The following is a 10,829-nucleotide window of genomic DNA, read 5'->3' on the forward strand; positions in this document are numbered from 1 at the left end:
GGGTCTTCTAAAGCAATCATGGCATTGAGGTATTTCTGTTTACATTGGTGCCCGACGTAGTACTTGTCACCACACTTGTAGCATAAGCCCTGAGCCCTCCTTTGTTCAAAGAGTGTGTTGGATGGATTTCCAGAGGAGTTGGAAACACCTCTAGAAGCTCCATAACTACCTGAACTCCCTCCACCATATGACCCTCATGACAGTTGACTCGTTTTCTTCTTATGCTGAATATTTAACAAACGTTCTTGATGTCTAGCTTTGTCTACTGCTTGACTCATAGAATAGGGTTTCAACATCTTCACAGTGTGCTTAATTTCTTCTTTTAACCCTTCTATTAAAAATTCCATGAAAAATTCTTCAAATAATGTTGGGTTTTTAATTAAAACCCATATTTTTAATTCTTCAAATTTCTCAAGATACTCATCAACCGTACCTTTTTGCTCAACTTTTTTGAATTCACCAATCAAGTTGATCTTACGATTATCACTACCTTCAAATCTTTTGCAAATTTCTTTAGTAAAAGTTTCCCATCTAACAGTACCTCTACTGATATGATAGGAAAAATACCAGGATTCAGCTTCTCCTTGAAGGTGCAGGACTGTAATCTCTAATTTTTGGGCTGGGTCAAGGATATGATGGTACTGGAAGTACCTTTATCCCTTATGCAGCCATGAGTAAGGGTCAACACCTTCAAAAAAAAAATTCTACCCTAGGATGGTGGTGGTTACCTAAGCTTCTTCCCCAACCATTATCACCTTGCTCCTCCTTACGCGGCCTTCTCCCAGAAGTGTCCAGTGGTGGCCCAGGTCGTGGATCACTACCGAGTATACCATCTTATGGGGCAATAAGTTTCTCCATTAGCACATCCAATTTTTTGCCCAAGTCATCCAGCTTCGAGTCGTGGGACTCCATTTTTTTGTTTGATTCTGCTATGTGACCTTGGAGCTGTGAATCTAATTTCTTCATGAATTCCTCCATGGATATGGAATGAGTTTCTGTAATAGTCATTAGGGCTAGGAGTTTCTTTGATACCACTTGTAATAATTGTAATCAAAACACGAATTAATCGAAGAAAATTGGGAATTTTATTAATAGTGGAACAACAGTTACAATCACTTCACTACTACATTCATTAACTAAGCTACAACAATGACAGTAACTTGGTCATTCTCCAATGGTGTAAGAACCTGTAAAAATGGTAGGATTGAGTGAGTAAAGAGAAGTAGTAGAAGAAGGAGAGAAGAGGTAGAGAGAATTTATGAAAGAAAGTTTAGACAATTATCGGGTCGTTAATGATTTCCCCCTTCCCTATAGTTGATATGCAACAATTATGACCACTAGTCTCGTTAGGACCATTGGATCTGTGCCAGCTGTTATTTAATCCAATGGATAAGAGTCAGCTGTCACGTGCTCCTTATGTGCTGGCCTGCCACTGAAATGCTACCACGTGGATTCCACTACTCTTTACTATTCCATCCACTGTCTCATCTACTACTTTTCCAATTCTATTATTCAAAAATCTCAAATTTCTCAACGTGTTTTCTCCCTTCTTCTTTATCATTACACCCTTAGATTCTGCATGGATTGTTCAGCAGCAGAGCAGATTCATTTTCCAAGGTTGGATGTCCTTAATAAACTTGAAAAATTTGGAGCATCATTATGTCGTAGTGGGCCTAAACATATATATCAGTTTGATTTTCACTTTCCTTTGTGCTTGAAAGAAGTTGAACTGAATGGGTTCGATCTGACGTCAAATAAACTATCAAGAATTGGGAGATCTCTACCCAACCTTCAAAAGCTGCAATTAGTTGGAGGAAGCATCGAAGGGGGAAAAGAATGGAACATGGAACAAGTCACCTTCTAGAATCTCAAATCTCTACAAATGGATTATATGTCTTTTTCTAAATGGCAGGTTACTGCAGATGAATCCTTTCCCGTGCTCAAAAAATTAGAAATAGCATGTAGTGATAAGCTTACAGATATCCCAGAGAGTTTTGGGGATATTTCTTCATTAAAGTTAATCTCATTGTATGGAAGTCGTTAGCTTAAGAAGGCTACACTCAAGATTAAGAAATATGTTGAAGAAATGACGGAAGAAGACAAACTTAAAAGTATACATAAGCAGGACAGAAATTTTTCATTTTGTCTTTGAACTTTTTTCGCTTTATTTGAAAATTAGTGTTTGAGCATGACATTTTAAATAAAATTTGACGTTATATTGGGAAATTAAAAAACAGCCAAACCCCTATTTTCATTTTTATTTTTAAAAAAAGAAACCTTTTTTTTTATTTTCAAAAAATAAACCCGTTTAATTATATTACATGTTTAAATCATATTTCATTTGTTTTTTAGAAAAATATATTAAATTCTAAAATTATTTTGCTCCTAAAATTAAAATTATGTTAGATTCACACTTCTAAATTTTTTATTTTGGCAACTATTATTTTGTGAATTTCTTTCATTTGTGTTATGATAGGTTGAAGTTTATTTCTATTTTTTCTATATTTGAATGTGAGCATATCCCAGCCATAGAAGGAGATATTAGGACACAATGCACTATAAAAAAAATAGAGAAGTTTGTATACAGGGAAGAGATAAATGCAAACCTAGAATTGTGGGATTTAAAAAATAATTCGGGTATTTTAGTCAAGGTTAGAGTTTTATTTTAATTACTTAAATCTCAATTATTAATTTTAAATTATGGCATGTGTTTTTCATCCAAGCTAGAACTTGGGGAAAATGGACAGATTGAAAATGAAGAGGAGTCGGATCCATCATTTATGTAGTTAAATCTTAAGAATAGCTTTTTTTCTACTTTTTTTTTTAGTTTTTTAGAGAGGTTTTATTAATAATAAATTAAGAATATTTGTAATATTTATTAGGAATAGTCTTATCATCTAATTTTTCTCTTATTTTGAATTGAACTCAACAACATAATACCTAGTACACTCTCATAAGTGAGATTTGGGGAGAATAAGATGAATTGGGAACTCTAACTCTTCTTAAACTAACTGAGTTCTAGATTAATGAGTAATATATACATATTTTATAAATAAATTTATATGAAAAATATAAATCTTAGGTCAAAAGTTAATTAGTTTAGATGAACTCGTATGCAGCGGATCAGAGGAGGAGCTACATTGTTGTCGAGGGTTCGACTCCGATATAATAACTTTGGTTTAGACATTGTATTGTCTTAAAAATCTATTGAAGGTGTACAAATAACTAATTTAAAACTTAGTTACTTAAAAGGATTAGGATTTAAATTCATAAGTTTCACATCGCAGTTTCACCAATAGCTGAATTCGCCCTACCTTTTTGACTCATTATTAAGCTCATTTCAACCTAAGTATTTTAGGTGGGTTAACGATCTTCAAATTAATCAGGTGTGAAAGTTTAAAAGCACATCGAAAGTTCTATAACGGTTTTTTGAGTTTAAAAGCACATCGAAAGTTCTATAACGGTTTTTTGAGTAATATATTGAAAGAGTTTTCGACCTGGACTGTCATAACTATTTATCAAAACACACTTCTGTTGGGTTCGAAATCAAAAGAGCGTCATGCGGAAGCTTAAAGTTTACAAACAAGACGGCGATAATTCAAATGACACAATATAAACTAAAAACATAATATTATTGATATAATTTAGCCAACTGGCCTACACATGGAAATAACATTAAAGAAACCATAAAACTATTGGGATAAAATCTCTCCCTAAGCAAGACTCTTTAAACAACTACATTATGGATGTTATTGTATTATGGTATGAGAAGGGGGGTCTTCTATTTATACGTGTCAAAAATCTTTCCTCCAAGAAAGAGGTTTTCCAAATATGAAAAAAATTATATTTTCCTTTTAGGAAAAATAAAAGTAATTATGGTATTACTTTTATTTTCCTTCTAAGAAAAATATAACTTAATTTTGGTAAGTAAATTGGGACAAAAATCGAAATAAATCTTCCCTTTTTGGCATGATTTTCTGACAAAATAATTTTGTTCTTCCTTATTCACACGATCTTCATATATCACTACTGCTTACAATGATTTAAAATTTATATGGGTTAAAAATTGAAGCCCTATGCGTTAAAAATAAAAGCAGGGGTTGATATTATTGAAGTCCTGTGCTAGAAGTAAACAGGGTTGAAAGTGGAGCCTTGTGCATTGAAAGTGAGCACAGATTAAGAGTGGAGCCCAAGCATTGAAAGTAAGCAAAGGTTAAAAGTTGGAGCCCATAAACATAGGTTGAAAATTGATTTGGTTTTAAAGATGGATTAGCAGCAGGATTGTAGAAAATTTGTTTGAAACTTTTCTCCACATGTAGCTAGACAAAGATCTTCATTATCATCAAATTGGTTGCAACTTTGATTTCAACATGTCCTCAATTTAAACAATTAAACCATGGACTCTGATACCTCATGCGGAAACTTAAAGTTTACAAACAAGACGGCGATAATTTAGATGACACAATATAAACTAAAAATATAATATTATTCATATAATTTGGCCAAGTGGCCTACAAATGAAAATAATATTAAATAAACCATAAAACTATTGGGAGAAAATCTCCCCCTAACCAAGACTCCTTTAAATGACTACATTGTGGATGCTATTGTGTTATGGTATGAGAACGGGGGTCTTCTATTTATAGATGTCAAAAATCTTTCCTCCAAGAAAGAGGTTTCCAAAATATGAAAAAAAATTACATTTTCCTTTTAGAAAAAATAAAATTAATTATGGTATTACTTTTATTTTCCGTTTAAGAAAAATATAACTTAATTTTGGTAAGAAAATCGGGAAAAAAACCCAAACAACTTCAATTATCAATTGTTCACTTTTGATACGGGATGGCCATAAAGATCGATGTGTGTGCAAGTGTGACACGAAACCATCCAAGGAAGTGTATGTATTTAAGTGTGAAGACATGCGCCCATTTATACACTCCAAACCCACCCCCTTCATTAAAGGTAAAGGGATCCTTTTGCCATTCTTTTTGTAAAGACAATATAAGGTGTTTCTTTAGATTTGTTCCTTAGTTAGCTTATTCTTGAAATCACTTGTAATATTGAACATTAATTTCCTCTCAAGAAGAGAATAGACCACCACTTTGACATCACAAGAAATGGTTTCTTCTTGTGTTGTATGTATCGGCTAGAAACGGGAGTGCTTGAGTGAACCGAGTTCCTCTTGTGTTCCGTAAGAAAGTGGTGCTTGTTAAATTGTTTTGTGGAGGTTTTAGAGTATTAATACACTCTTTAGTTGCTGCATTATGAGTTCTTATTGTGTCAAGTTACATATCTTCTTTATCGTTTAAGTTTGAGTTTGTTGTTTTTGTTTAGTGTCTTGTGCGTGTGGACAGTTTGTGTGTTTGCAGACTATTTTCATGCTCTTTTAGATACCATTTGTTATCATTTGGTATCAGAGCCATCATTGATTTCATTCCCAGGAGATCAATCTTGGGATTGTTCACTCAAAAAAAAGTGTTAAAAAGCTGAAAAACTCTAAAAATAGTAATCTGTCCACGTTTTTGTGTTTAAGCCAAAATTTGAAGCCTAGTTTTCTTGTGATTTTTGTGTGTTTTGTGTGTTCTAGTGTTAGATCTTTGTTTCCTAGCATTAAAAGAGGTGTCCAATGTCGAAAATCTCACAAAAAGAAGTTATTCTACGGTTTTGGTGTCTTGGCCGAAGTGTTGTTATTGTTTGGCCGAATTTGTGTCTAGATTTAGGTGTTATTTTGCTTGTCTTAGTAGTTTCGTGTGTTAGATTTTTATTTTCCTATCACACTTGAGTCTAAGGTCCAAGATTTGAACTTTTTTTTAGTGTTGTTGAAGGGTTGGATGGCTTGAATATTGGTATTGTTCATAAGTGTTCTTATTATTGTTCATAATGTTCTTGAGGTGAATGTTCTTCAAAAGGTGTGTTTGATTTGAAAAGGGAAAGAGAGAGGTTAAGTCTTGTGTTTTTATTAGAAATAGTTTCAAGACAACACCAAAGAGGCAAGTCAACAAAAGACCTCCCAAAAGCTTCCTTATCAAAAGAGTGTCAAATCTTTTTTCAAGAAGGACCAAAAGAGGAAAGGGATAAAGGCAAAGCAAAAGGTGTTTTGCCATTTTGGTGCAAGTTGGTGAAAAATTTATTGACACCTTTTGGCCTTTGGAAAAAGGGTCCAAGGCTTGTATTTTCACTCCCACAAACCAAAAAAGGCCTCACCAAACCAACAATATTGAATCATTCAAGTTGGACTATAACAACTTCAACAAAACAACAACCCAAACGGACAAAATTAAAAAAAAATTGTGGGCCACATCAACAACAAAAAATAGGACATTCCAAGTTTCTTTCCTTCTCTCTAATAGTTTCCTTTCTATTGACTCCTACACTAGTTGGCAACTAAGTAACAACCTACTAAGTTATGAACTAGTTTTCGAGTACGTCTTCGTGTCAACGTTCTTTGTAGTGCTTTGCTTGTTTATAATTCGTAGTTATTCTTGGTTCAAGTGCATACAAAACTTTCTTGAGTCTTCCAAACTGAAATCCATTCTAACTTAAGAGTAGACTCAATCCTAAGAGCTCAAGGATTGATAGCCGGCTTACAATACTTGAAGGGCCAAGTGAGGAAACCGAGTGTGAAGAGTTTGTAAGGATATTTTAAACTAACGTTTGTGCATTTTGTAGGTTCATTGGCAAATAGAACAACTACACATGGAACCCGAAACTTCCAATGCATAAATCGTAGACCAAAATTTTTTGAGTGTTTTTGTGGCTAATCTTGAATCCTTGTCTCAGGACGTGGCTAGAGTGAATGCGGGTCTTGATAAGTTGGGAGTAGAAGTGGCCTCTATTAGTGGCTGAATGGAAAGGGTAGAAATCCAACGGAGTTCGCGACCCTTAAATCCTCAAAACTTGTCCCCAACCATTACCCCCAAAGCTACACACCAAAGAATGTACCCACCGTATGCCATAATTCAAGCCAACTATTACTCACAAGGTCGAGGCCTTGATGGACCTAGCCATTCCCCACATCACCAAGTCCCACATGACGGACTTAGAACCCAAATTCCACCCTTAAATCTGAATCCTCCAAACCAAAATCAGCCAATCCAAAGACCTCCACCATACCAAATTCCAAATGTCCAAAACCCATCAATGCAAGAAGAGGGATTTGTAAGGAAGAGCCGAAGGGGAGGGTATGGAATGTATGATGATCCTTATTTCCTTATTTAATGGAATATGGGATGAAAGGTAGAAGGGGATAACTGGGGGAGAACCGGAGGCTTGAAGATAGTGGTGGCCAAGGTGTTCGGGAAAGGGATGTTGGCCTCAACACCATAAAAATGGGGCTTCTAATCTTTAGGGAAGAAATTAATCCCGAAGAGTTTCTCACATGGGAATCCGCATACGAGAGAGTCTTTCAAGTGAATGATCTCACGAAGGAGAAGAAGATCTGCTACGTCATTGCTCATTTTGAGGGATATGTTACCACGTGGTGGAAGTATGTCAAACGTTTTGGCAATGTATTAATTGAGGGGAAACCCCCTCCTTGGTTTTGGTTAAGGTATCTTATGAGGCAAAGGTACCGTCCCAAAATCTATCAACATGAACTCCTTGCAAAATTATACAACTTGAAGCAAGGAAACAAAAGTGTGGCAGCCTACTATGATGAGTTTCAATAACTCATCTTAAAACTTGATCATAGACAAGAGCAAGTGAGCCACAACATCATCCAGTTCAAGGTCGGTCTACATAAATAAATCTCAACGCACATGAATCTTCATAAGTTTAAAACTATTGAAGGGATCTTCCAAGTGGCTTTGAAGATTGAAAGGGAGTTACGGGAAAAACTGGGGTACAAGCTTAAGGGACAATCTCCCTCGGGATGGCACAAGGACAAAGATCACTCATTGAAGGTGGAGCAACCCGAGACCAAAGTTTTCCAACCCAATAACAAGCCTCACCAAAGGTACCCTCCGGGAAATAAAGGTAAACTACATTCTTCTTCTAATTCTAAGGGTATTTAATATTTTAAATGCCATGGTTGGGGACACAATAATAGTGAGTGTCCAAATAGGAGAAATATGATACTAAAAGAGGGGAAATTGTACTTTATTGGAGAGGAGGTAGGACTTAAACTGAATAAAATTAATGAACAATCTCAAGATAGAGAGAAAGGAGAAGTCGAGTGGTCCAAGGAAGGAGGTGTGGAAGACATTTGGCCATGTGAAGGTGAGCTTGAAGTGCCGTGTTTCGTGGTGCAAAGGGCCTTGATTAGTAAGGTTTTGGTCGATCCTAGTCAAAGGGAGAACCTTTTTAACACCAAATGCCTTATTAAGGAAGTTGTGTGCTCTCTGATCATTGCTGGAGGTAGTTGTGCCAATATTTCTAGTAGTACTTTGGTTGAAGTCTTGAAGCTGCACACAATCCCTTATACTAATCCATACAAGCCTTAATGGTTAAATGAATGTGGGGAGTTAAAGGTAACCCGGCAAGTGATGATACAATTCAAGGTAGGCAACTACTTTGACGAGGTGTTTTGTGATGTTATTTCTATGTAAGTGTGTCAACTATTATTAGGGAGGCCATGGCAATATGATCGAGCTACCAAGCATGATGGAAGAGCCAATACATATACTTTTGACTTCCAAGGCCGTAGGCTTCCACTCTACCCTCTCTCAACATTACAAGTGGTCAAAGTTCATCAACAAGTGAGGGAGTTGGAGGAGAAGTGGAAGAAGAAGAATAGAGGGGAAGCCGAGAGTGGTAGTGGTGAAAGAGAGAAGGCAGAAATGGTACAAAAAGGAAGGAATTCCTCACTTGTGGGACTTACCCGTAAAGATCCCTTATTTCTCACTAACGTAGGTACTAGCACTTTGCCTAGTACCGGTTTTTCTTGTGTGCAGGTTCAAAGCCGTGAGATTCCAAAAGAGAACACAAAGAAAGTTCCTTGCCAACACATGCTTGATGATCCCATGGAACTCTTGGCTAAGCATCCACACTTCAGAAAGGGCCATGAAGATATGATTCAAAGAAGAAGTCTTAAAGATGATCGAGCTATGAATTTGAGGTCAAATTCCTTTCAAGATGGAGAGGATGATACGGGATGGCCATAAAGATCGATGTGTGTGCAAGTGTGACACGAGACCATCCCAAGAAGTGTATGTATTTAAGTGTGAATACATGCCTTGAGTATCTTAAAAATACTACAAGGCAACCAATTTATACACTCCAAACCCACCCCCTTCATTAAGGGTAAAGGGGTCCTTTTGCCATCCTTTTTGTAAAGACTATTTAAGGTGTTTCTTTAGATTTGTTCCTTTGTTAGCTTATTATTGAAATCACTTGTAATAGTGAACATCACTTTCATCTCAAGAAGAGAATAGACCACCACTTTGACATCACAAGAAATGGCTTCTTCTTGTGTTGTGTGTATCGGCTAGAAACGAGAGTGCTTGAGTGAACCGAGTTCCTCTTGTGTTCCGTAAGAACGTGGTGCTTGTTAAATTATTTTGTGAAGGTTTTATAGTATTAATACACTCTTTAGTTAATGCATTATGAGTTCTCATTTTGTCAAGTTACATATCTTCTTTATCGTTTAAGTTTGAGTTTATTATTTTCGTTTAGTGTCTTGTGTGTGTGGACTGTTTGTGTGTTTGCGGACTATTTTCGTGCTCTTTTAGATATCATTTGGTATCAAATTTCATACCTGAAATATCACCATCGTTCAGGTAGGAAAAATGAATAATTAATAGTTGAGTTGTGTTTTGATAAATAGATGTTGATAAATCAAGTTGTTTATGTCGAAAAGAAATAAGAGCCAAGGAATTTGTATCCGGTATCCTCATTGAATCCCAACTAAATTTAGCAAGTTGTTTCAAAATTTGAGTACAGTGGGCAATGTCAGTTTGATTTTCATTTACCTTTGTGCTTGAAAGAAGTGGAAGGTTATTGCAGATGAATCATTTTCTATGCTCGAGCAATTAAAATTAGAATTTTGTTATGAGCTTATGGAGATCTTAGATAGTTTTGGTGATATTGATTATCGTAAAAAACACTCTACTTGAAGAGTTGGCCTTCAAGATTAAAAAATATGTTAAAGAAATTACGGGAGAAGACAATAGGTTGAGGTAAAGTTGTCACGAGCCGAACCGAGGCCCTGACAGCGACGGACATCCCGAACCATAAAGGCCTGAGAGCCTTGCTAACTGGCAATCATATGCATATCTCATAAACCATAAAGAATTGTGGAAAAACATAACAAAATAGAAACATGGTTACTATCTTACTTCAACTGAACAATACAAAATTTGATTTATAAACATTCAAAAATACATGACACCAGTCTGCGAAATATCTAACAATTTTGTAACAACATATGTCTGAAACTGGGACAAGGGCCCCATTCGGACCATAAACTAAAATCAAAAGACAATATAACATGGACTAAGACCCTCCGAAACAAGGAAGGCTCACCAACTTCAAACGTTTGTTAATATTAATCTACGGCTAAGTGGGACCCAGGACTGAGCCTCAGATTTTGAATTATGGAGGGGTCAATACAGATGTACTGGTACGCAGAGCAATAAAAAATAATGTATTTATATATAACATAAGTGATAGCAATTCATAAAACAATTTACATACCATATATGAAAAATACATGGGCATACTTTAAAAGCTTTGAAACCATGACCCACTCTTTATTTTACTTCTGAGTTAGATGGCACACCATACAATCTGTAATTCCATGGGCTATATGAAATCCGCCCTTGACTCGGCGGCCAAGCCCTCAATCCAAGTTTGCCGCAAAGATTGGAGTATCTATAAAGGGGACACTCAAG

General features: G+C 35.8%; 1 pseudogene; it reads left to right on the top strand.

The window, feature by feature from the left end:
* Positions 1-2,152, top strand: part of LOC107872043 — a 37,051-nt pseudogene extending 34,899 nt beyond the window's left edge.
* Positions 2,153-10,829: the final 8,677 nt, after the last annotated feature.

This window comes from Capsicum annuum, chromosome 5, assembly GCF_002878395.1.
Source record: "Capsicum annuum cultivar UCD-10X-F1 chromosome 5, UCD10Xv1.1, whole genome shotgun sequence".
NCBI lineage: Eukaryota > Viridiplantae > Streptophyta > Magnoliopsida > Solanales > Solanaceae > Capsicum > Capsicum annuum.